Source organism: Geotrypetes seraphini, chromosome 9 (assembly GCF_902459505.1).
Source record: "Geotrypetes seraphini chromosome 9, aGeoSer1.1, whole genome shotgun sequence".
Lineage (NCBI taxonomy): Eukaryota > Metazoa > Chordata > Amphibia > Gymnophiona > Dermophiidae > Geotrypetes > Geotrypetes seraphini.
The window spans coordinates 9,446,775-9,473,194 of record NC_047092.1 but is presented as its reverse complement, the minus strand read 5'-3'; the positions used below and the strand labels follow the sequence as shown (position 1 = coordinate 9,473,194).

At 43.6% G+C, this 26,420-nt stretch overlaps 1 protein-coding gene across 3 annotated transcripts in view; it reads right to left on the bottom strand.

Moving 5' to 3' along the window:
* SFMBT2 (Scm like with four mbt domains 2) overlaps positions 1-20,550 on the bottom strand; it is a 243,407-nt gene extending 222,857 nt beyond the window's left edge. For 2 of the 3 annotated variants that reach the window (XM_033959308.1, XM_033959310.1), the window contains exon 1: positions 20,390-20,550. The gene's annotated coding sequence lies outside the window, so the exon portion shown is untranslated. Of the gene's footprint in view, positions 1-19,782; positions 19,891-20,389 lie in introns of those variants that run through there. The other variant, XM_033959309.1, reaches the window with a different exon arrangement.
* Between the last annotated feature and the right edge of the window lie 5,870 nt (positions 20,551-26,420).

Sequence of the window (26,420 nt, the reverse complement as noted above, 5' to 3'; positions counted from 1 at the left end):
AAATTAATATACAAAGCTAAAAAATCGGATCCTGTTAAGCCCTTACTGGCTACCAATCATACACAGAATCACTTACATTTAAAACTAAAACCACACACACTCCTCCTTCCTTAACAGGCTTCTCCAGTAATCAACATCTCCTAAATATCCCTTCACTACGACACGCTTTCTATGACTCCATCAGGAAAAAAATATTTTCAGTTACAGCACCAACTCTCTGGCACTCATTACCCCTGCATTTACGTGAAGAGATTTAAAATAAACTTTAAAAAACTTTTTTATTTACAGAAGCCTACAATATGGAACTCCACCCATGGAATAAAATGACCAAAGGAAGAGCATCCTCCCCTCCCCCTCATGTACTAACCTTTTATGTTCTTCTTTCCTATTATATATTATACTTCTACCTTCTTCCTTGCTGTTTCTTTAAGTCCTGTTAGTGCTTAGTCTTAAGTATGTCCTCCTTAGATCTTAAAATTTTGTAAATATAATTGATGTTAACTGCTTTGACAATTTTTTAGGCGGTATATCAAATTTTAGGGCTCCTTTTACAAAGGTGCATTAGGGCCTTAATGCGCGGAATAGCGCACGCTAAAATGCCATGCGCGCTAGCCACTACCGCCTCCTTTTAAGCAGGCGGTAATTTTTCGGCTAGCGTGCGCTAATCTTGTGCGTGCACTAAAAACGTTAAGCACACCTTAGTAAAAGGAGCCCTTAATAAAACTTGTAAACTCTGTAATTCCCCACCTGAGCCCTGTGTATTGATGCACCTTCTTATCCAGTTGGTCTGTCTTGACTAGATTATAAGCTCTTTGGAGCAAGGACTGTTTTGATGTACAGTGCTGAATATGTCGATAGCACTATAGAAATGATTAGTAGTAGTAAGAACAGAATAGGAGAGCAAATTTAGAAAAGCAGAGAAGCAGGGAAGGTGCTGGTAGTCAGGATGGAAATATGCAAGCGAGAGTAATAACTAAGGCGATAGAGCAAGATGACAAAAATGTTTTAAACGTGTCAGCGAAAGGAGAAGTACATAGGTGGGACTGAAAGTCTGAGACAAGTAAACAAGAGAGCACAAGTAGAAACACTTGTTTGGACAGGAGGGGCCGCAGATAACAGGAAGAGGAATTTGTGATAGCGGTACAGATGATGTCAGGCAATTTACAGAACAGAGGATTTGCACGGAATAGACAAAACAAAAAACTGGGCACATTCCATTTGGCTCCATAGCTTTGTCTAAGATGTTGTTCTCTGCCTATGAACTATGAATGCCTGCAGCTTCACAGCTTGGACCTCCCATTGTTCCCCCCCACCCCCCATTGTTTCCCTCCCCCCTATGTTTTGCTTTTACTACTATTTAATATTTCTATAGTGCTGGCAGACATACACAGCACTGTACATCAACACATTTAAGAGATTGTAAGCTCTAATGAGCAGGGACCATCTAATTAACAGACAACAGGACAAGTAGGGACTGAAGGAGTTTCTTGGGGTGCTTAGGGTGAAGGGGTTACGAGTTAAATGCATTCTCAAAAGAGGTGGGCTTTTAGTCTGGATTTGAATAGTTCCAGAGACGGAGCTTTTAACATAAAAATGTCCATCTAGCCTAGTATCCCAGGGTTCTGTCTTAGGACCTTTTTTTCTCTCTCTACACCTCGTCCCTTGGTGCCCTGATCTCCTCCCAAGGCTTCCAGTATCATCTATATGCTGATGACTCCCAGATCTACCTCTCTACACCCGAAATTTCACCTAAAGTCCAAGAAAAAGTCTCAACCTGTCAGGCGGACATTGCTGCCTGGATGTCTCACCGCCACCTGAAACTAAACAAGTCCAAGACTGAGCTGATCCTCTTTCCTCCTAAACCCTCCGCTTCTCTCCCTCCGTTCTCCATCTCTGAAAATAAAACTATTATCGTTCCAGTCTCCTCTGCTCGCAACCTTGCAGTAGTCTTCGGCTCTTGACCCTCTCATTTTCTATGCAAATCCAACAGACTGCAAAAGCCTTTCGCCAAAATTTGCCCCTTCCTCTCTCAGCACACCACCCTGATCCTTGTCCACACTCTTGTAACCTTATGCTTAGACTACTGCAATTTATTTCTAACATGTCTCCTGCTGAACCGTCTCTCCCCCCTTACAAACTCAGCCATATGACTTATCTACTGCCAATCCCACTATACTCACCTTACCCCTCTCTTCAAATCATTCCACTGGCTCCCTAGCCACCTCCGTACACAGTTCAAACTCTTATTACTAACCTATCAGTGTGTTCATGCCACAGTCCCTCAGTATCTCTCCTCTCTCCTTATATGCCTCCCTGAGAACTCTGTTTCCCATTTCTCTTTAAATCACTCCAATAAGCCCACACGTAGAGTCCAGTTAGTTACATATCCTACTGTCAAATCATGTCATTTGAAGAGATTTCGAGAACTCTCTCTTTCCACGCAGCCAAAATGAATGCCTGGTTTGGCAAAATCATGCCAGGAGTCTCATCCTATTATTTTTTTTAGAAAATTATTAAAAACACAACTATTTGACAAATTTGTAACCCAAGCTTCCTAATGCTTTTTTTAAATACATGTATTGTGTACATTCTAGAAATTGATGTATCTTTTTAACTGTAATTTGCTGGATGTTCAGCCTTATCTGCTGTGAACCGCCTAGAACCATTCGTGGTCTGGCGGTATATAAGAATAAATTATTAATTATTCATCTAGCTGTCCCTGGAATAAACTACCTGAGTTTGTCCGCCACGCCCTTTACCTTACCTTTTTTAAAAGCAGACTGAAAATCCACCTTTCTTATAGAGTCTTCAACCCATAACCCTACTCCCCCAGCCCTCTGCTCTCCACCCTAACCAGCAGATTAACCATCCCCCTAACTGAATTCCCACCCTGGCATCCTTTTGTAAACTCATTTGAGCTGGGACTGGTCTTCTTTGTAACTCTAACGCGCTGTGTACATCTAGTAGCGCCTCACCTCATCTCTGCCCCCCCCCCCCCCCGTATCTCTTGAAACATTTGCCAGCACGAGCAGCATCTTCCCCCTCTTAATTGCGCCAGCCTCAGCTTCCTTCTGACACCACTCTCTGGTCGCGGGACCAGGACGCGATATCAGAAGGAAGCCAAAGTTGATGCAAGACGGTGCTCGCACTGGCGAACATTTCAAGAGGTATGGAGGGCACTCAAACAGCAAAGTAGAAGGTGCATGGTGCAGCGATGTCAAGTGTCGCCGCCACCCCAAGTGCCTTCTTCCCTAGGATTACCATTTTTCGGGCCACAAAAATCCAGACACATGGCCCCGCCCTGTTCCACCTCCAGCCCCACCCAGTTCTGCCTTAGGCTCCGCCCTGTTCCATCCCAAACCCCTCCCGGTTCATACTCCAGTCCCACCCCCACAAACCTCCTCTCTTCTTCCCCAACAAGCTCCGGACACATCTGGAGGGCCTGGAGTATGTGTCGATGTGCTCAGATGCCCTCCAGATGTGGCCGGAGCTCATCAGGGCTTTCCAAAATCTGAACAAACTGCCGAGTTTTGGAAAGTCCAGAGTCCTCTACAAAGAGGACATGTCTGGGTTTTCCCAGACGTCTGATATAGGGTTACCAGATGTCCGGATTTCCCCAGACATGTCCTCCTTTTGAGGACAAGTCCGGGGGTCTGGACAGCTTTTCAAAACCTGGTACTTTGTCCGGATTTTGAAAAGCTTCCCGACATAATCGCATTGGGAAGGGGCATCCGCACATGAGTGGATGCTGGCTGGGAGCGGAAAAGGGTGGGACAGAGGCGGAACAGGGCGGTCCTGGGGGCGTGGCCATGGATCCGGATTTTCCATTGGGAAAATCTGGTAACCCTATTCTTCCCTCGCTACATCACTGAGTATTTGGCCAAATTGTAAAATATGCTTTTTTATACAGCTCTATTACCATCTTCTGCTTAACATGGAATACAGATTAAAAATTTAACACAGAACAGGAGCCAATACATTTTAAAAATAACAATACCTGAATTTTTTTTTTTTTTTTAAAGCTATTTTAACAGAATTGGGCTGGAGCTTAAGATGCTCCTAATGAATATGCATGAGCACAAATTTGCATACAGTGGAAAGGGAAGTACCAGGCTGGCCAATGGTTCTCATGAATATTCATTAGGAACGCTGAGAAACGGGAGCCCTCGAGGACCCTCGGTGATTACCAGCGTCATTGAGCCCGTTTCTCATCGACGCCCTTCCCTCACACGACGTGGACTCAACGGTTACCGCCCGGCCTATGGGGGGCGCGCTCTCACCCGGGGTGGTGGGGGAGGGGAAGCGGTGCCCAGAGAAAGCTCGACGCCGATTGGATGAAAAAGACTGAAGCAGGCGAGAGCATTTAGCGCCACGGTACCCGACGTTCTCTCGTTGGTCGGACAGGTGATAAGGCGGGGCCGGCTTAGAGCCAATCAGCTTCCGCGTCTCGGCCGACCAGCTCGAGACTTGGAACGCGCAGGCGCTGGCGGGCGGCCATTTTGGGGAGCTAGGAGGCGAGAGTGAACGGCAAAACGACTTTTCGGGGTTCTACACTTATTCTTCCGCAGTCTCGTTGTTTTTTAACGTTATCAAGGATGGCATAATTTCCCACAGTGAGCCACGTCTCGGCCCAGTGTAAAAGACGAATTCTCAGCGAATGCGTGGGAGTGTGTGGCACAGTGGTTAGAGGCACATCCTCAGCACCCTGAGGTTGTGGGTTCAAATCCCACGCTGCTCCTTGTGACCCTGGGCAAGTCACCTAATCCCTCATTGCACCCAGGTACATGAGATAAAAGTGTGAACCCACTAGGACAGATAGGGAAAAATGCTTGAGCACCTGAATGTAAAACCACTTTATATAAAAAAAATAAAATCCAGGAGGATCCCAAGAATCCATCTATTACCTTTTGCCTGGCCTCAGTCCTGTACACGGTGTTTCCCCATGTTTCCCTGAAACTAAGACCTAGTGCGTTTTTTGGGCCCGAAATTAATATAACAGTGTCTTATTTTCTGGGGTGTGTCTTATTTTTTTCCATCATATCTCCCTCTCCTCCATCCCAATTCTTCCTCTTTCTATCTCCCATGTGCAGCATCTTTCCTCCCCTCACCCCTTGTGCCTTCCCTCTGCAGCATCTTTCTATCCTTTCCTCCCATCCCCCCCATGCAGCAGAACCTTTGCACAGCATCTTTCTATCCCTCCCTCCCTCCCATCCTTTGTGCAGCAGAACTCCTGCACAGTTTCTATCCCCCCTTGCCATGCAGCCAAACCCCCGCTGACCCTTCCATCTGAACCCCGCCAACCATGAGACCGACATACCTTCTTCCACCTTCCAAATGGCAGCATCGACAGCAATCTAAACAGGCTGCTTTGCGGCCTTTTCCCGCCGGGATGCATCATCTGAAAAATCTTACACTTTGACCTTCAGTCTCAGTCTTTGGGATGGGATGAGCTGCCCTTAGCATCTCTTTATACATCTGTTGATTATTCAATGCTCCACATGGCTGCTGTTATACTCCCTCCCCCTACTACTCCCAGAGCTATGAATAAGAGGAGTGCAAGGTTAAGCTCCCACAACTCAGCCAGTGAAAAGAGGGCTTGCAGAGGGACACCAACATAAAATGTCCAGAACTGTAGAGGATACAGAGGACTGAAAAGAACCAACAAGTAACTTAAGTGTGCTGACTTGCTATTAGTTTACTGTGTAGTAACGGCCATTCCATACTTACCCTGTTAGCCAGAAAGCTCTGCAAGAGGTTGGCTGGAACTCTAAAGCAGAGGTCACTGTACCTATTATTATTAGTTATTAATATACTGCCCATCAATGGAGGTTGTCCAGTCAGGTGCTCAAGCATTTTTCACTGTCTTGGCAGGCTTGCAATTTAACGTACCTGAGGCAATGGAGAATTGAGTAACTTGCCTAAGGTCACAAGGAGTAGCGAGAGGCTTGAACCCACAACCTGAGGGTGCTGAGGCTGTGGCTCTAATGTTTGTGGTGGAGGAAAGGAGAAACACCTAGTGAAGAGGATGGAAGGATAGATAATATCAAGACCAGAAGGGGCATCTTTACTTTATTTGCTGGATATACAAGGCTTTGTCCTGGGCCCACTTTTTACCATCTACACGCCTTCCCTTGGTGCTCACCTGGCTTCCAGTATCAACTCTACGCCAACTACTCACAGATCTCTCTCTACACCCTAGTTTCTGAACATACAGTAAGGGTACACAGCACTGCTGGGATCTCCTGCCCCCCTTCCTCCTAAAGCCACGGCCTTCACTGGGGATCCCATGCCCTCCTCCCTCCCCGAAGCCGACCCGGAAAGCTTCCCTCCAATGTCAGAGCTGACATTGGAGGGAAGCCTTCCGGGTCACTAGGGGATCCGTTACCTCCTTCCTGCCTTCAGCGGCACTTGTTGCAGGGACACGTGGCTCTTGCACGCTGCATGTGGCTGACCCAGAAGCCTCTCCAACATCAGAGGGAAGGCTTGTGAGTCAGCCATGTGCAGCGTGTAAAAGCCACTGCCTGCATTGCTGCAACAAGTGTCGCTGAAGGCAGGAAGGATTAGTCTAACTTTTAAGGCCCTATAGGAAGCGAGTGCAGCCTGGAGCAAGCAAGTAAAGAAGAGAGGGGACATGATCTGGGAGGGGGGAGTGTGTTGGGACAGAGAAGGAAGAGAAATGGCATGAACTTGGGCACAAGGGAGAGGAAGGGGGCACTAACTTGGGACATAGGAGGAAGGAAGAGAATAGAAAGGGAGAGTTGTTGGGCATGAATGTGTGAGTGAGAGGGAAAGAGATGGTGCACATGGGGAAAGAAGAAAGGAAAATTGGGCATAGAGAGGAGTGAGGTAGAGATGCATGGGGAAGAGAATGATGAGAGGGAGAAATGTTGAATATGGTGGTGAAGAGGGAACAGACTGAAGGGGATGCAAGGGGGAGGAATTTTGGACATAGTGATGAAGGGAGAGATGGTGCTGGAGAGTGGTGATAGAAGGAGAAATTGGGCTGGTGGGCAGTGATGAAAAATGCTGTACATGATCCGGGGGATGAGAGAGGGAGAAATGTTGGATGTGGCAATAGACGGGGTGGGACAGATGCACCTTGGATCTCTCTCTCTTTCCCCACTCCCTTTGCAGCAAGGGAGGGAATGAGAGAAAGACAGATGGACAGTGAGAGAGAGGGAGACGTTGCCAATAGGGGTGGAAGAGAGAGGACAGCGAAAGATTTTGGTTGGGGAAAGGAATGAAGGACCAGAGGAGAGGAAGTGTGCAGGAGGCAGAAAGAAAGAAAATATTGGATGCACAGTCATGAAAATCACCAGATAACAAAGGTAGGAAAATTATTTTATTCTCAATTTAGTGATTGAAATGTGTCAGTTTTGAGAATTTATATCTGGTGTCTATATTTTGCACTATATTTGTCTATTTTCTATAGTTGTTACTGAGGTGACATTGCATATTTTAAAGTCATCTGCCTTGACCTCTTAGAAACCGCCCCCCATCAAATATAAATGATAATTAACATTTTCTCTGCATACAGTGTGCTTTGGTTTTTTTAATTTTGTGGTTACCATTATGTATTAATAAGGTTATATTGTGTGTATATGAAAAATGAATGGATGAAATTGCATTACAATTAGTACTATTATTATGGGGGTGGGGTCTGGGGCGGAGCTTAGGTGGGGGTACTTGGCTTGAAAAAATTAAGAAACTCTGCTCTACATCTTCAGACAGTTGAAGGTAATGGGTGGTATGTCAAATACAAAATGAACTTGAACTTAAGATGGCAATTATTGGTGCTAATTAGCTTGTTATTCTTAAGGTGGCCAAACAGGTTGAAAAGGCGACTGCGAAAGCTAGAAGGATGCTAGGTTACATGGGGAGAGGTATGGCCAGTAGGAAAAAGGAGGTATTGATGCCCCTGTATAAGACTCTGGTGAGACCTCATTTAGAATATTGTATACAATCCTGGAGACCACTTTCAAAAGTCCAGAGAAACACTACTAAAATGGTCTGTGATCTTAGTCATAAGGAATATGGGTCAGACTTAAAGATCTCAATCTGTATACTTTGGAGGAAATGCAGGAGAGGAGATACACAATAGAGACATTTATATATTGGCGTGGCATAAATGCACATGAGGCAAGTCTCCTTCATTTGAAAGGGAACTCCACAATGAAAGGGCATAAGACTAAGTTAAGAGGCGATTTGTAATCTAAGGAAATATTTTTTTTACAGAAAGGGTGGTAGAAGAGTGAATAGTCTCCTGGTAGAGGTGGTGGAGACAAAGACTATATGTCTGAATTCTAGAAAGCGTGTGTCAGGCACGTGGGATCTCTTAGGGAGAGGAGGAGATAGTGGATGCTGCAGATGGGCAGACTGGATGGGCCATTTGGCCTTTATCTGCCATCATGTTTCTATAACCTTAAAGCTCTATGACCTCACAATTTTTATTTATTTATAAAAATGTCTTACTTGATACATCCTATGATTCTGAGTGTGTTACAAAATACACTCACAATTTATCATTTCATATACAAAAGAATAAAACATTTAAACACAATTATTATCAATAAATGACAACATATTTAAAAGAAATCAAAAATACAAGTCTTCAGCAACAAAATAATGATGCTCAAACAATATTGTTTTAATCAGTTTCCTGAAATTCATTAAAGAGGTAAGTCTTCTCACTTCTAGAAGCAGGGTGTTCCAAAACAGAACCCCCTGCATCGAATGACGGTAACTTGCCAGGTTTACTTGTTTCAAAGATGGAACTTCTAAGTAAACCTGTTCATCTGAATGTAATGTTCGATTTGGCTGGTATTGGATGAACAGGTTACTTAACACTTCCGGGTGCTTAGTCTACCTCATCTTGAGACAAATGTTAAGAGCCGTGGAGGGGCATTTTCAACAGGTTGTCTAAGTCTGAGGTTGGACATTTTGGGCAAGTTGTTCACAAAACCAGTAAAAAAAAATGTCTATTTTCAAAGTTGCCAGACGTCTATCTTTATTTTTCGAAAATGACCTATGCATAAGTTTTGGTCCTTAGGACGTCTATCTTTTTGTGCCATTTTCAAAAATAAAAATGTCCACATGAAAAACACACAACAGCAAGTTTTGTAGATGTACCCAACTACCTTGTCTGATCGCGGCAGGGGAATCCCCATCAGTTGAGTCTGTTTTAGGGATTTCTGCCGGCTCAGCTGATAGGGATTCCCCCATGCCAGGATCAGCTGACCTGGCAGGGAGATTCTCTCCCTCCCTCCCTCACAGGCACGGATCCCCTAGCCCCTTCCACAGAGAGCCCCTGCACTACATCCCCCCCTCCCCGTGACATCCTTTGACACCCCGAACAGCACTGGAAATGCCCCCCACATCACCTGACACCCTGAACAACACTGGCAACACCCCCCCACACACACATCACCCGACACTCCCGTACATTGCACTGCAAAATTGGCAGGAGAGAATACCACTCCCTTTTGCCTACAGGGCCTCGTGCTGCAAATGATGGGTCTTCCCTCTCTCAATGCATCTTGGGATACAGTGGGAGGGGCCTAAGGACCCGATTGGCTCAACATCGCAGTCAGGGTGTCGGGTGATGTGGGGGGTTGCCAGTGCTGTCAGGGGTGTCGAGGGATGTTGGGGGGAGGAGTGTTGTGCGAGGGTTCTCTGTGGAGGGGGCTGGGGGATTGGTGCATGGGAGGGAGGAAAAGAGGAATCTCCATGCCAGTTCAGCTGATCCTGGCATCAGCTTAGCCAGCAGAAATCCCCAAAACCAGCTCTGCTGATGGCGATTGCTCTGCTCCAATTAGCTGATGACAAGCCCTCAATATGCTGTTTTTTCCCCCCATCTCTGGGTAGTGGGAGAGGGGTCGGTGACCATTGGGGGAGTAAGGTGGGGTGGTCATGCCTTAACCCCTCCAGTGGTCATCTGGTCAGTTTGGGCAGCTTTGAGGCACTTAGACGCAACTAAAACAAGTCTAACTGCCAGTGTCTAAGTTCCCTCAGAAATTTGGTTTTGACCATCGGCACTTGGACGTCTTGCTATTAGGACATCCAAGTGGTGATTTAGGCAGGTTTTTGGACGTTTTAAAGTTTTGATTATGCCCCCTTAGCTTATAAAGCAAAGTTGCTTACCTGTAACAGGGGTTCTCTGTAGACAGCAGGGGAATGCAGCCACACTTGATGGTGAAGTCCTTAGACAGAGTTATCAAGTATGGCTGCATATCCCCTACTTGTCTACGGTGAACAATAAAGTTCTATGACCTCACAATGCAGGTGTAAAGAGCTTTAGCCAATAGGGAGAGGAGGAGATAGTGGATGCTGCGGATGGACAGACTGGATGGGCCAATTGGCCTTTATCTGCTGTCATGTTTCTATGTTTTCTAAATTGTATGTGCAATTTGAGTGCATGACCAAAACTATGCATGCAATTTTTGGTGCTTTTAATAGAATTAGGGGGTAAATGCATATAAAGAAATATATGCCTACTTGATCTTTGAGATCAGATACAGCAATGAAACTTAATTATTGAAATCAGTGAATAGTGTCTGTCACATGAAAACATGATTTAGCTGTAGCTGGTCTTAGTTATGGAATGTTCTTCCTGGCTCTTTGAGGTTATGTAATAATGTGAAATCATTTAAAAAGGTTGTTGAAAACCCATTAATTTGTCAATTCATTTTATTAAATGGACATTTCCAGGAGTAGTCCTCTGAATTTTAGATCTGTCTTTTACTGTGCAAAGGATTTACTGGCAGCTAACAGTTTATGATGATTGTGATGTCCTGTGAACTGAGATATATTGGCAGTTATTAGTTTGTAATGTGTTTTAGATTTGTTTATATATGTATGTTTATTGTAATCTTTTTAGGATTAACTGGAATAAAAGTATTTAAATAAATAAAAACATTAATGGGTATGAGCATTCCCTGCATATACTTTTGTATATGAAACTAGAGGGCAGGTATTTGGAATGGGCAGACTTGGTGGGCTATAGCCCTTTTCTGCCGTCTTTTTCTATGTTTCTAAAATGCTTTTTCCTATGCATAAAACCTAGTTTTATATGTGGAAAGCCCTGACAAATCTACCCCTTTGAATGTATTTATTTAGAGCTCAACTTACTTTCTTTTTGGAAATGTTTATTCATTTTGAATAGAAACAAACACAAAAAACCCAAATCAACCCATACAAACAGAAAAACACCCAACTGCAAAGGATGCAAAAACCTTCTTCCGACAATATGGCCCCAGATATTAAATATCTGGACAGAAATCACCAGTATAATTATGTCCATTTCTGAATGCGGCACATTTTTCTGTTTTGGTCATGTGTACAAAACTCTTATTCCTGTGTAACAGGAGATTTGGCCAGGCAGCTCCGTGACTTTACAGTGCCACAGAGAAAGGCATAAAGAGGATTATATGACAAGCGAGAGCTAACGACTCCAAATTTATTTCACATGCCTCACTTCATCATAGCCTTGTTGCTGTGGGCAAGCATGCCAACAGGTTTGATTTTTAATAAAGATAATAGTGAGTGCTTGACATTATAGCAAGGGTTGTACGTTAATGAATCTGCATCAAATTACTCAATGTGGTAAACCATGTATATCGATGTAATATAATTTAGACAATGGTTGTACAGTGCTCATTAATCTATCTCCATGGAGATCCTTAATAGAGTGACTCAGCTTTTATCTTACCACAACTTTCCGGCTTCTAATATTTTCAAATGTATGGATCCTAGCTACACCATTCAGCTCTTCCTTCCTAAGGCTATTTTCTATACACTAGTACTGCAAGGCACCGAGATCTCAATAGACTATAGAGCAAACACGGCTTTGTTTATAAACCCAAAATGATTGGATTGTCAAAGAAAAAATATGTACATGCAAGGAAGGTAACTTTCAAAAGCATTTCTTTTGGCAAAATAATGTTTTATATGCAGAAATATTCTGCTGCAAAATTAGAATAATGACATATATGCATACACCCACTAATTCTATAAACCTGCACACTCAATTGTACGCTTAGCAAGCAAAGTTGCAAACACAAGTTGTACAATAAAGGCACTTGTGCACATAACTTTAATATATTAATTAGCATTAATTAGCAGTTACACACAACTGCAATTAGTTGGTATTCTATAAATTGTGTGTGCAAAATCCAGAGTGCACGCCTACAAGGGGAGCATGGAACTGGGAGAGGCATGGTGGGGTCAGGGGTGTGCCGGACAGTTATATGTGTAGGTTGTAGAATAGTCACAGAAATGCACCTGTCTGCACTTAGCCACTGAGCTAGCTTAAATTTTCAGGCCTAAAGTTATGTGCATAAAAGCCGACTTATGCTGGTATTCTAGAACTGCAATTATTATCATAGAAGCCACACTTTGGGGTACATTGTATATATGATAATGAAAAAAGTTTGCACCACAAAAAAAGATTGTACATTTAATTATTTTTATTACTAGACCTTCAGATGGTATAAACCAGACTTGAACCTATCACTGGGTCAAAGTCACATCATCATCGGTCCATCTTATATCAATACAATAAGTTTGCCTTTGCAAGATATAGTTCAATAAATCCAAAATCATCACTTGAAAATATAACTTCGCTTATCTGAATCTTATCGCCAATCATTGATTGATGAAATGCATTAAAATCCGCTTTTAGTTACTACATAAGAAAAGCCTTACTGGGTCAGACCAATGGTCCATCAAGCCCAGTAGCCCATTTTCATGGTAGCCAATCCAGGTCACTAGTACCTGGCCAAACCCAAGGAATAGCAATATTCTATGCTACCGATACAGGGCAAGCAGTGGCTTCCCCCATATTTTTCTCAATAACAGGTTATGGACTTTTCCTCCGGGAACTTGTCAAAACCCTTCTTAAAACCAGCTACGCTATCCACTCTTACCACATCCTCTGGCAACGCATTCCAGAGCTTAACTATTCTCTGAGTTAAAAAAAAAATTTCTTCCTATTAGTTTTAAAAGTATTTCCCTGTAACTTCATCGAGTGTCCCCTAGTCTTTGTAATTTTTGACGGACTGAAAAATCGATCCCCTTGTACCTGTTCTACTCCACTCAGGATTTTGTAGACTTCAATCATATCTCCTCTCAGTTGTATCTTTTCCAAGCTGAAGAGCCCTAACCCTTTTAGTCTTTCCTCATACGAGAGGAGTTCCATCCCCTTTACCATCTTGGTCGCTCTTCTTTGAACCTTTTCTAACACCACTATATGTTTCTTGAGATAAGGAGACCAGAATTGAACTCAATACTCCAGATGAGGTCGCACTATGGAGTGATACAGAGGCATTATAACATTCTTAGTCTTGTTAACCATCCCTTTTTTAATAATGCCTAGCATCATGTTTGCTTTTTTGTCTGCCGCCACACATTGGGCGGAAGGTTTCATCTTATTGTCTACGATGATACCCAGATCCTTTTCTTGGTCCCTAGCATCCGGTAACTGTGATTCAAGTTATTCTTCCCAATGTGCATTACTTTGCATTTGTCCACATTAAATTTCATCTGCCACTTGGATGCCCAGTCTTCCAATTTCCTAAGGTCTGCCTGCAATTTTTCACAATCCGCATGTGTTTTAACAACTGTGAACAGTTTAGTGTCATCTGCAAATTTAATCACCTTACTCGTCGTTCCAATTTCCAGATCATTTATAAATAAGTTAAGTAGCACCGGACCCAGTACAGACCCCTGCGGCACTCCACTGTTTACTCTCCTCCATTGAGAAAAATGACCATTTAACCCTACCCTCTGTTTTCTATCTGATAACCAATTCCTAATCCACAACTGAACTTTGCCACCTATCCCACTTTAGTTTTCTCATTGTGGATGTCCTAAAACCTGACTAGCTGAGGTTTTCTCAGGATAGGCTTGGGACACATGCCAAAAATGAACATATGTGCCATATAAATCATTACCAACAAAACTCAATGTGATGACTTAATGAACCAAAATGATCTCTTCCCAAATACTTATGTCACTAGTTTAAAAGTTTAATGGGATCTTTGCTACTGTCCTGAAAATATTTGTGAAACTCTGATTATGTTATACTCAATGGCGTGGTAAGAGGGGGGAGGGGAGGCGGACCGCCCCGGGCACCATCTTGGTGAGAGCGCTGGCACCTCTGCCCCCTCCTTTTGCCCCACTCCCTTGCCTCTTTAAATCTTTGCCAGCACAAGCAACTTCACCGGCCTGCTGCTCATGCTGGCCTGTCTCCCCTCTGAAATCACTTCTGGGTCATGGGGCCAGGAAGTGACATAACAGGAAAAGCTAACACTGGTGCAAGCAGCAGGCCAGAGAAGCTGCTCGCGCTGGTGAAGATTTAATGAAGTACAGGGGGGAAGGGAGGGTGCAAGTGTGGTGTGGGGAAGGAATGGGGAGGGGCATGGGGGGGCGCCACTGCCCCAACCCCCATCCTATCCTCGCTATGCCATAGTCTCATGGGTCACATTAAAATTCAATGATGAACCACATATCACTAATCCCTTCTCTGTAAAAAAAAGTAAAATAAAAAAAAGAATAGGGTAATTCAGATTAAACAGACCTTACATAAATTGTGAAAAATCAGACTACAGAATAAGGTTAATCCTACAACTTGTCTGTTTCTCTTTGTCTAATTCTCTTTCTTCTACCCCTCTTAAAGTCAATCGATTTGTACCTTTGCTTAATCTTTTGTAAACCGCATAGAACTTCATGGTATTGCGGTATATAAACTATTATTATTATTATTATTTTAAGACACCAAGAATTTGTTTATGCGATCAGAATGCCAGCATATATGTGTATGTGACAATATAATGGCTACACAATATTCTCTAAGTCAAAAACAGTATTTTGTTTCTGCAAATTGGCCCTTAATCAAATAAAATAAACACTCTTCAGCTACAATGACAAAATAACACTCAGACTTTAGGAAGTTGGTTGGTTGGACTGAGAACTTTTCAGCACACACCCCCCCCCCTCATACAATGTACAATCATGTGAAAAAATTAGGACACCCCATGAAATATTCAGTTCTTTCTTAAGAAATGTTCACATATCGATGTCAAATCTTTTTTTTAAATTTATCTCTGGAAAAGAAAGTGATGTAACTGCAGGTAAACAACAAAACCTTTCTTTGACTTACTCATGAAACAAAAGATATCCACAAAAATGTGTATTCTAACTGAGGAATAAATTAGGACACCCTCATATATCCTTCCACTTAAAGTGGTTCAGATTACAAACAGGTGTATCACATCAGGTGCACATGATTAGAACATCATTATTCAGCATTTTGAAGGAGGTTTGCCCTACTTAAACCTCAGACATTTAGTTTGGTGTGCTCATGACTACTACGGTGAGAGTGAACACCACGGTGAGATCAAAAATGCTGTCTGAGGCCTTCAGAAAGAAGATTGTAGCAGCTTATAAGTCTGGTAAGGGATTTTAAAATATCTTGAAAGAATATGACATTATTTTCCGGACCGTGGAATGGCTAGTGTACAAGTGGAGGACTTTCCAAAGAACAGCCAACATGCCCAGATCTGGCCATCCAAGCAAGTTGACCCCCAGAGCAGACCGCAAGATGCTAAAAGAAGTCTCCAAAAACCCTAAAATGTCATCATGGGACCTACAGCAGGCTCTTGCTACTGTTGATGTGAAAGTGCATGCCTCTATAATCAGAAAGAGGCTACCACAAATTTAACTTGCATGGGAGGTGTGCAAGGAGGAAACCTTTTGCTAAGAGAAACATCAAGGATATAACTCTGCTGGAGAATGTGCAGAGGCGAGCCACGAAACTTGTCAGAGGTATGGAGAATTTGAGCTACAAAGAACGCCTCAGAAAACTGGGACTGTTCACCCTCGAAAAGAGAAGACTGCGAGGAGATTTGTTAGAGACTTTTAAAATATTAAAAGGATTTGATAAAATTGACCAGGAAACAGCATTACTGACATTTTCAAATGTGACACGGACAAGAGGTCATAGCCTGAAACTGAGCGGCAGCAGGTTCAGGACAAATGTCGGGAAGTTCTGTTTCACACGAGTGGTGGGTGCTTGGAATGCTCTCCCGGAGGAGGTTGTGGCAGAGACTACTGTTCTGGGTTTCAAGCGCAAGTTGGATTCACACCTTCTTGCAAATCACATCGGGGGATACGGGAAATCCGGGTCTCCAATAAGGAGCACCTAACTGGGCCTCCGCATGTGCGGATCGCTGGACTAGATGGACCTAGGTCTGATCCGGCGAAGGCGTTTCTTATGTTCTTATGCCAGACTGAAGTTTGCCAGAGAAAATATAGACAAACACCAGGACTTCTGGAATAATGTTCTATGGACAGATGAGTCTAAAATTGAATTTGGACACCAGAAAAGAGGGACATGTTTGGCGTACACCAAATACAGCATTCCAGAGACAGAACCCCATACCAACTGTGAAGCATGGAGGTGGAAGTGTCATGGTTTAGGGATGTTTTGCTGCAGCAGAACCTGGCCAGCTCACATCATAGAATCCACCATGAATTCTACCGTGTATCAGAGGGTGTTTGAGGAACATGTGAGACCATCTGTAAGAAAATTAAAGCTGAAGCAGAACTGGACCCTGCAACATGACAATGACCCAAAACATACCAGTAAATCCACCAAAGACTGGCTGAAAACTAAGAAATGGAGTGCCGAGTCAAAGCCCTGATCTTAATCCCATTGAGATGCTGTGGGGTGATTTGAAACAGGCTGTACATGCAAGAAACCCCTCAAACATTTCACAGCTGAAAGAATTCTGCATTGAGGAGTGGGCCAAACTTTCCTCAGACCGATGTAAGAGACTGGTAGATGGCTACAACAAGCAAAAGGGGGGTAACACTAACTATTAGGATGTCCTAATTTATTCCTCAGTTAGAATATACATTTTTGTGGATATCTTTTGTTTCATGAGTAAATCAAGGAAAATTTTTGTTGTTTTCCTGCAATTGCATCACTTTCTTTTCCAGAGATAAATAATAAAAAGAAGATTTGACATTGATATGTGAACATTTCTTAAGAAAGAACTGAGTATTTCACGGGGTGTCCTCATTTTTTTCACATGACTGTAGGCGATGACAATTTTTGTTAATGGCTGCATGCTAATGGCAATATTAGCACACGGACAATAATCAGGAAAATGGGAAAACTGGTTGGTTACCAGCAGCAGAAAAAGTGGTCTTAGCATTAGGGAAAGAACTTGGTGAGGGGCATACTAGGGCCACTTTCTGACGCCGCTCAAGCTATTTCAAGTTCAGAAAAACATGTCCTCCCTCCCTCCTCTTGTCTCTGTAGTACAGTCTGATCAGAGTCCAATCCAGATAGGTGAATATAGCACAGGTAGAGAGTGACACTGCTTGACCACACTGGTCAAGTGCAGGGAGCTCCATGCAGACCAGAGAGACCCGCTGACTTAGCAAGTGAAGGCATCATCTTAAAAGCAATTTCAGGCAGGCAAAGAAGGCTCAAACCAGCCACTCCATTTCCAACTAGTGCAACCTTCTTAGTTCAAAATGACAGCTCTCGCTGTATTGTTTTCTCCCGCCCCTTTGCGATTTAGTAAGCTGGGGACAGGAGTTTCATCTATACCAATGAAATGCCGACCCCGTTCAAATAATCCAAATGTGTGTCTTAGCTGATTTCCAAACCCAAGGAACAGAGAACAGGTTTCCAGGAATCCGCCCAAAAGTTGTGACAGCTCTCAGGCACTTTTTCAACCGTATAAATTCCCAGCAATGGTTTAATTCTTCCTGAAAATAATTCCAGAGCCCGTGAATGGGGAGTTTCCCCCTTTGGGTTTATCCTGCCAGAAGGAACTGTCTGAACCAGGTCCGATTCCAAACGAGGAGGGGGAGGGGGAACATTCTTACTGGCACAGTTTAATTCCAGTGCAACACTACAAACGCATATAATAAACCTGTATAAATCTTACAACAACCATCGACAATTAAGGACCACATTCTCTCCAGAGGGGTAAAAAAAATAATAATCCTTTCCTAGGAAGCCTGTATCCCTGTAAAGTCAGAGCCGACAGCAGGCTCCCCGGTGCAGCCGCAGACTTTTACCTCCACAGGCAAATAAAAGCCGTCTCCGGGACTTAGAGTCTAATTGGCGACCTGTCACGCGTGACGTCACCGCGGGAGGGGGTTTCCACGCCTCCACGTCACATTTACCCTTTACAGCCCAGTTTGCAGGAACCTCGCTGGGAGCAGGAGTCCCCCCCACACACACACACACCCTTCTTTATTCTTTGCCCAAAGGAAGCGATCTATGAATACTGAAGTCTTTGTAAAGAAAAAAAAAGGCACTTGGGGGGGATAGAACACTTTGCATTTTGTTTTGCACCCTTTTTCCCGAACTACGGGAAATTTCCTCCCAGACACAAGTCCAAACAAATTATGCAACAACTCTTTGAAGCTTAGCTTCACCTGCTTTATGGAAAGTGCGGCTTTTTAAGTTCACTTAAATGAACCGTTAATTAAGTACTGTATCACTATATATAGTGCGCGTCTTTCTAACCTACACCTATGATGGAAATCTTGAGTAACTGGAGCTCAGGGTAATAATATGGGAAACACGAGGCCGTAAATAACCGCGTGGGACAGATACACTTATTCTACATTTAGCTTTTTTAACTATATCTCTATATTTAAAAAAAACAACATTAAAAAAACTGGATTATAAGTAGCGACCTCTGCCGGTGCCGCACTAGAAATGCCATTCCCCGGCAGATGCTATTATCAGTGAAGCGCACCTCATTAAAAGTGCCTGCCAAATATATTTGACGGAGGAGGGGGCAGTGAACACCCCCCCCCCTCCCAATCATCCAAAAACGAATAAGTGCCTCCAGACTTTTAGACTAGCGGTGAATCCAGATCACCCGAAGTCGGAGCTTTGCGAAAAGGCCTCTTATTAAAAGTTCATATCTAAAGTCCCGAGTGTAAAACAATCAAACCATTTCTCCTCCAACGGAACCAGGAAGTTGCCCTGTGTTTGCAAACAGAGTCTTCCTCCTGCACCGCTCACTTATGTCAATCGTCCACACAAGCAAACTTTGCTCCATCTACTGCAAAAAAAAAAAACAGCCAGGAAATCTTTTTTTAAAACGCGCACTGTAGTAAATACACGCGCATTCTTCCGCAGCATCCCTCCCATTAAAAATGCCATTTAAACGTTCTGAATAACGCCACGATCACATCGTGTTCCAAGTGTCAAAATCAGATGCAACATGTCCTTTCCTCATAAATGGGGTTTGCTGGGCTATTTAAAAAGCTGCTCAGCTCCAGACCTGGGAAACATACACAGAGTTGCGGCCCCAAATAGCACCAGTTCGCTATACGACGCCACAATAACTGGCTGAACGGCGGAAAATCCTAGCGCCTGTCGTCTAGAAGTTGCTACGTCCGCCAACCCGACATTTAACGAAACCCTTTCGTTCCGAATTCCGCCCCCTCCCACTGTTTCTTAATGACATTTTCCCCGGAGCGACAAACGACTGTTCTTTGGGGTTTTGCCAACGTACTTTTACACACCAAGAAATCTTAAGAGTGGAAAAAACCGGGGCGAGATGCCACCCCTTTCGATTCGCGTTTAATTCGCTAAAGCTCCTCAACCGGCAACCAAAGAGACTTGAACCGACTCCGTAGCTCCACCGCACGTACTTTTTCCCACCGCAAAATGTTTCTTGGCAGTTTTTAAAAGACACCTTAACCCGCCATGTTGAAACGGGCTACGGTGGCTAAATATCCATTTACCGCAGTTCTGGCGCTGCCCCCGGCAAACCCGTAGAAATCGATCCGGAACCAGAGCCTTCCGCACCTTTCCCGTCAGCTGTTTTGACACTTTGGGCTTCGGGTGACCCGAGAAATAACTCACTTCTGAGCCAGCTGAGCCTAGTAAATTCGAAACGAGGTCACATGAGCTAATGTTATCGAAGCAGGAATGGCAGGATGTTACTTAGAAGAAGAGGAAAAAACCACGCATTTTGGGTTTCTGACACCTTCAAAGTGCGTTCGAATTTATCCGAACAGAAACAGTCGCAGTAACGAAACGAGACAATTAACGTGTCGTTTGTTTCGGGGAAGGGGGGAGGGCAAAAGACTGCGTGCAAACCTTTGCAAGTAGAGAACGTGAACAGCAAAAGAAATACACTTTCTTTAACTTGATCTTGCATTGCTGCATTCACAGGAGGAAAAACCCAAAAAAAAGCTTGTGATCTAGTAGTGCACAGTGTAAGCAAGAGAGGAAAAAAAAAATAAATAAAGCAGCTCCTAGGTTGGCCAAATGAAGGAGAAAAGGACAACTGGGCTCGGATGGCAGCTGGGGCCACCCAAAGCCAGCTTCCGGGGCCCGGAGTCTTACCTGGGTGAAGTTTTTTTTTTTCCCCCCTAGTGTCAAAACGTGCAAAGCTCTCGATCAGTTGAGAAAGGCGACCAGTCTCTCTCCCTCTACTACGGCCGCCTTCCAATATGGCATCCCGGCAGCGCGCATGCGCCGCCTGCTGTTCGCTGCTTTTTCGGAGCCAACTCCTTCCTTGACCTTTACAGCGGTTGCAAAATTTCGAAAAGCCAATTAAAGTTGCTTTAGTCATACGGGCTGCGAGTATGTGGCTGACCGAGGCGAGAGGGTGCGATCGGGAGCCCTGGCCTAGAAGGGACAGACTTTAAGGGGCGGCGTAGTTATTTTTATCATCATCACCCCCCCCCAACCCTCCTGCTTGCAAGAGTTTTTAAGAAGTCTATTCACGGTTCGGGGGGTTGAAGGAAATCAGGGGTGTTCTGACTTTTTTGCTCCTCTAAACTGACTCACTTGAGCACGAATCCACGAAAAAGTCGGTTTGGCAGCAAAAGCTAAAGCAGGAATGGCACTAAAAAACCCCCAGTCCTAGCCTCAGGGTACAAAGGTAATCTTCCTAATTTACAGCATCAGATTATGGCTTCCCCCCCCCCCCCCCCCCCAAAGATGCTTGGAGCATATCAAATCCCCCCGGGGGCTCTCAGCCTTCTGCCTGACATTTCTCTCTCTTGAACTGGGAGCAGTGGTGGCAGGTGGTCCCTGCCATGAGAAGGGTGGTTTATCTACAATTTGTAACACACCAGGAGAGAACTTTGACCACTTTTGTGCCATAAGAGCACATTTTCTCTCCAATAACTTTTAAATATTTTTTTTCTCGCAAGGAAGATAATTTTATCAAGAATGAACGGTGTCTTTAATTCATTTTCCCGTTTTAGTGACCTAAAGTATAGTTTTTATACGCCTGTTAATTTTAGGCAATGGGGTTTGCCAAAATTATTCAAGAAAATAAAATATAACCCCCCCTCCCCAGGAAAAAATACACTAAGCCATGTAATTGGTCAGTGAAAGGAGTATATAAGAGGGGGGTGCAATATTTTTCCACTGTAGCTGAAAAGAGTGTCATCTTATTTCGTTAAGTGCCAATTTGCAGAAACGAAATTCTACCTTTTGATATTGTTTCAGATCATTGATTGAACCATATGACCCCTTCCAGATGTGGGTGTGATGAGTTCTGTGGTTCTCGGGCAAAGAAAATTCTCCCCTTCTTTCGGATGAAAGACGAATCACAGCCGAGAGATGGGGGGGGGGGAGACCGGCAGATTATGGCAAATCACAATAACACGCTTTTGCTGGAAAGTTCTCAGCCCCATCAACCAACTTCCTAAATTTTGAGCGTTATTTTGCCACTGGAGCTGAAAAGAGTGTCATCTTATTTCCTTAAATGCCAATTTGCAGAAGCAAAATTCTATGTTTTGACATCGTTTCAGGTCATTTTCTTCATGGTTGGGGCTGAGAACTTTTCAGCACTTCCTGGTAGTGAGAAGAGTTTCAGTCTCTGGTAACCAGAGCTGAGGTTGTGATGTCATAATGCCTCAATCCACCAATAAGAGCCAACCTCATCAGTGATGTCACAATGGCCTGATTGTCCTATACTTGGCTCACTTTTATTATACTGTATATAAGGGGGTGCTGAAAAGTTCTCAGCCCAAGCAACCAACTTCCTCAATTCTGAGCGTTATTTTGCCACTGTGGCTGATCTTATTTGTTAAGTGCCAATTTGCAGAAATTAAATTCTGGGTTTTGACATTTTTTCAGGTCATTGATTGAACCATATCCATGTCATTTTCTTCCTGGATGGGCTGAGAACTTGTCAGCACCCCATCTTAGCAACATTCCAGAGCTGAGATTGTGATGTCATAATGTCTCATTCCACCAATAAGAGCCAACCTCATCAGTGATGTCACAATGGCTTGATTGTCCTAGACTTGGTTCACTTTTATTACATACTGAGGGGTGCTGAAAAGTTCTCAGCCCAACCAAGATGAGAATAAGCAGGTTCCCCCCTTTCACCTACTTTAGAAGCAAGTGCGAGCTTTCTGCATTTTGAATCTGCAGTGGAGGAGATTGCATCGGACCGAAAGGTGGCCGTCCCTAGGGACACGGCTTTGCCTCGCATCCATCTTATTGCTGCCTTCTGCTGACCATCCATCTGTCCGTCTGTCTTTCCAGTTCCAAAACCAAGATAGCAGGAACAGAACGGAAAAAAGCGACTAAATAATTAAGATTCTTAAACATCATATTTTTAAACAGATATCATAGAAAGTACAGTTCACTATATTCATAGTAACATCTAGGTTACACCTGCCCATTTTCAAAACGAAACATTTTTTGTAATGAACAAAAACTTTCCGGTGGGGTTTTTTTGGGATGGGATTAAATTCGCATTCGCATACATTCATTTTATGCAGTGATACGTGCACGTCTAATTTGTATTGTTGCGTGGCTAAATGCTTTGCTTGTTTATCTTAACTAAGACTAGCTATGAAAATCGAGCGCTAAACTCTAGGGTCCGGCTGACTTTTAAACGCCAGTTGTAGAGCACCATCTACCGGAGCCAATAAGCAAGTAGTCTGACGGATCGGCTGAGAGTGACGGACTTCGTTTGGGTTTTAGCTCTTAACTATTAAACGACCAAAGCAGAAAACACAGGCATTGCTGTGAAGGTTTTAAAAGCGGGACCCTCCCTTTTCAGCGTCACCGATTGACTTCTTAATGTCAGAGATGCTGTGGGCAAATTTATTCTGCTTAGCTTTATCTGCTCCAAATAGTGCACTTAAAACTGAATTTTAGAAAACCGAGAAATTGTATTAACACCAGATCATTAGACGCACTAGGTCAGAGTCCTGCATCAAGAGACTAGGAAAAATCCTCCAGCCGCCCCAATGCTCTGGTTTCTTCATTGAACTCCTAAGACGCCTCTGTTAGAGCTTCATTCTGTGAAAAACTGAACTTCTCTACAGCTGGAAGGGAAAAATTAAAGAAATTAGTGAATCTGGATACATGATTCCGAAACAGCATGTTTCAAACCTTCTGACAAAACTAAATTCTTACTACTAGAGAAGGACAAAAAACCATCCCTAACAGAACTGGAAGTAAACTCAATCAAGTACCCTATACAGAGCGCCCTCAAAATCCTAGGTATACATTTAGACAGACGCTGCACAATGCAAACACAAATCCAAAAAATCACCCAAAAAGCATTCTTCACAATGCGAAATCTAAGAAAAATCAGAAAATACTTTAACAAAGAGCAATTCAGGATCATTGTCCAATCCCTTGTGCTAAGTATTGTAGACTATTGCAACAGCCTCTACTTACCTTGCCCGACCAACACAATAAAAAAACTACAGACCATCCAGAACACAGCCCTCAGACTCATATACTCACTCAGCAAACACGACCACATTACCAATGCATACCTTGAATCCCACTGGCTACCAATAAAAGCAAGAACACAATTCAAACTCTACTGTCTCATTTTCAAAGTAACCCACGGCACGGCACCCAGTTACCTAAATAACCGTTTTCACCACTACCTCCCACCAAGAAGAAGGAGAACACAGAACCTTTTCACCTACCCACCACTCAACGGTACTCTTTGTAAGAAACTTTACGACAACCTCCTGGGGACACAGGCAGCTAAAATAGACTCTGACATCTCAAAATTACTGACCAAAACAACAGACATAAAAGAGTTCCGCAAAGAAATAAAAACATTACTGTTCAAAAAATATCTCCCATCACTCTAACCACCACCCAATGAGCTCCCAATCAACGACATCGGAAATACCCACCTATATTATCTCTTTTATCTGTGATCTAGAATGTACTGTAATTCTTCTACACTACACCCGATTTAACCGATCGAGTTGACATGTATTACCTCTGTAAAATGCATTATCTTCTGTTATATGTATTATCTTCTGTGAAATTGTAGTATCATAACTCATTACTGTTCCTGTAACTTACTCTTATCCTGAAATGTAACTCTACTGGAATATCCCAGATATTTTCTATATTGTAATCCGCCTAGAACCGCAAGGCATAGGCGGAATAGAAATCCCTAATGTAATGTAATGTAAATTCAGTTTCAAAACGTAATTTGCGCTTTGGCTGAAGAGCTAATGAGACCAGAGGCAGTGGAGACATCTTTGGTACTGGACTGTCATCAGACGTTGATTCTCAGCCAAGTGCAACCTAATATGTCCAGGCCAGGAGGTAAGTGTCCGAGTTTCATTGGGAACCTGCAGTACTTCCTGAAAGCACCTGCTTCACCATGTCCACTGGAGAGACTAGAGGAGATGTGGGGGGACCTTCGTGAGACATCATTTGAGATAAGGACTTTGATTCTTGCAAAATCTCCATCACAATCTCTACATCTCTAATTACAGCAGTATTACAAGCCTGTTGCTCCATCTGTTGCAGTCTCTGCATGAATCTTCAGTGGTCTCCCCTGAGCATTCACTTGGGACTGTAATGTAACAGAACCCTCCAAAACTCAGTTAACTGTTTCATAGTCACAATGGCATGCCACAATAAATCCATGGTCACAGTCCTGTGGCTTGATCCACTTCCCAGCTTCACAACCCCATCATAGTCCCAGCTTATTTTATTTAATTCAATTTTCTGCCCAGAGGAGCTCAGAACAGTTTACATGAATTTTTTCCCTGGGACAATGGGGAGGGGGGATTAAGTGACTTTTCCAGGGTCACAAAGAGCAATGTGGGTTTGAACCCACAATTTGAGGCTGTAGCTTTAACCACTGCACCACTCTATAAATCAAACTGTAGTAAAAGTGAACCAAGTGTAGGACAAAGAAGGGAAGGGGTAAAACGCGGACCTCAAGGACCTAAAACCGCACGTCCTTAAAAATCTGAGGTCCGTGCCACTTGTAGTTAGTTTCTGGTTCTGAAAGACCTCTATGACAATTTAGCACTGACAGATCCGTCTCAGCACAGGGAGGGAAAAGTATTAGGATCCTTCAGCGCTAAAATGTCATAGAGGTCTGTCAGAGCCGCAGACCTCAGATTTTTAAATTTACTGGGGCTGCAGGAAACCAGTTTAAAAGATTCGTTTTAGAGCCGCTCCAGCACTAGTCTCTGGCTCTGACAGACCTCTATGACATTTTAGCGCTGACGGATCCTAATACTTTTCCCTCCCTGTGCTGAGACGGATCTGTCAGTGCTAAATTGTCATAGAGGTCTGTCAGAGCCAGAGACTAACTACAAGTGGAACGGACCTCAGATTTTTAAGGACGTGCGGTTTTAGATCCGTGAGGTCCATGAGGCCCGTGTTTTACCCCTTCCCAACAAAGAAGCCATTGTGACATCACTGATGAGGTTGGCTCTTATTGGTGGAATGAGGCATTATGACATCACAGTACCAGCTCTGGATATCAGAAGCTGAAAATTTTCTATACTGTTCTCCCAGGGGAGCTCAGAACAGTTTACATGGATTTATTCATTTTTCCCTGTCTGTCCTGCTGGGCTCATAATCTATCTAATTTACCTGGGGCAAGGGGGGAGGGGGTCACAAGGAGCAGTGTGGGCTTGAACCCACAATCTCAGAGTGTTGAGGCTATAGCTTTAACCACTGTGCCACACTCACCTCCTTTGCTTACTCCATTTCTGTATTACCAGAAACACCAATTGGTCCAACAAGAACATAAGAATATTACTGGATCTGACCAATGGTCCATCTAGCCCAGAATCCCATCTTCACGGTGGCCAATCCAAGTACCTGGCAAAACCCGAAATAGTAGAAACATTGTAGGCTACCGATCCAGGGCAAGCAGTGGCTTTCCCACATGTCCTCCAGGAACTTGTCCAAACCTTTTTTAAAACCATTTAACCGCTCTTACCACATTCTCTGGTAGCGCATTCCCAGAGCTTCAGTATTCTCTGAGTGAAAAAATATTTCCTCCTATTGATTTTAAAAGTATCTCCCTGTAATTGTGTCATGTGCTCCCTAACCTTTGCACATTTTGTTGGTGTAAAAAACGGATCCATTTGTGCACGTTTACTCTTTACAAAATTAC